General features: G+C 32.0%; 1 non-coding gene across 1 annotated transcript; it reads right to left on the bottom strand.

Moving 5' to 3' along the window:
* Positions 771–843, bottom strand: TRNAE-CUC. The gene has a single exon. It is a non-coding gene; the product is annotated as a tRNA-Glu (tRNA).

Consider the following 1,339-nt stretch of genomic DNA (forward strand, 5'->3'; position numbering starts at 1 on the left):
ATTTATGGGTCTTTGCCTCTTTTCGATAAAAAGGCCTTGTGTTCTTAATGGGCCTTTGCTTGTTTTTATGTAAAAAGAAAAATTCCGTTTCCGTAGGGAAAAAAAAAGGGGTGGCAGAATCCAATCGCGTTCACGCGATGCCACTCGGGTTCGGCTCGAAATGAGCTCGAGCATCGGCTCGCTCGTTTAGTAAACGAGACCGAACACGAGCTTGGGTCAGCTCGCTCGTTGTTCGCTCGATAACAGCTCGAATACATATTTTATATTTTATATAATTTATTTAATTTATATTTTATATATAAATAAATAATTATATATAGTATAATATTTTATTATTTAATTTTAGCAAAAAAAATATAAATGCGAGTTTAATTATAAACAAACTCATTTATATATAAAGTTTCAACTATTAGATCAAGGTTTATGAGATAAGATTTATAAATTATTTTTTATATATATTTAATATATTTTTTTAATTTATTTTTTGTTGGTCAGCTCGTTTGGCTCATTTATTAATGAGCCCGAACACGAGCTGAATTTATCGAGCTCCGTTTCGGCTCGTTAATTAACGAGCCGACCCCAGCTCGCTCGTGTTCGGCTCGTTTACACCCCTAGGAAAAAACAAGCAAAATGGGCCTCGTGTTATTTGGGCCTTTACTTTTTTTTCTCTTTTTTTTTCCCGGGAAAAAGAAAGCCCTTGTATTGTTAATGGGGCCTTTGTTTGTTTTTGGAAAAACAAAAAGAAAAAGAGAATTAATAGAAAAATATGTTTCCGTTGCCGGGACTTGAACCCGGGTCTTTCGGGTGAGAGCCGAATATCCTAACCAACTAGACTACAACGGATCACGTTTTAAATCATTTTTTATAGTTTATTGGTTATTTTTTTACCATGATTATACAACCTTTATGATTCCAAATATAATCCACTTAGAATCATAAATTCCATTACATTATATCATGATAATAAATTCGAGTTGTTCCAAGGATATGAATGTTGAAAGCCACAATTAGAATCAGAAAGTAGAGAAGAAAAAACAGAAATCTACTCCATGAACATCAGTTTCTATCCACCATTATATTTGAGTCGATTATAGTATTTGTTCTTAAAATAAGATAAATCATCTTATATCTGTGTGAAATACTATCGTACCAAATTGTGGATATTAAAATCTTCCAAGGAGCTAAAATAAAGTGTTGAACTTAAAATTGATAAAAGGGAGAAATCTAAGCAACTTGTTCCCAAATTCAACTAATGCCTAAAAGTTATAACCATAAGTTAGAGTGTGACATTCTGATAGTCCCATATAATTATATTGAAAAGGTACTATATATAGAATTA

The sequence above is a fragment of the Ananas comosus genome, linkage group 4 (assembly GCF_001540865.1).
Source record: "Ananas comosus cultivar F153 linkage group 4, ASM154086v1, whole genome shotgun sequence".
NCBI classification, from domain to species: domain Eukaryota; kingdom Viridiplantae; phylum Streptophyta; class Magnoliopsida; order Poales; family Bromeliaceae; genus Ananas; species Ananas comosus.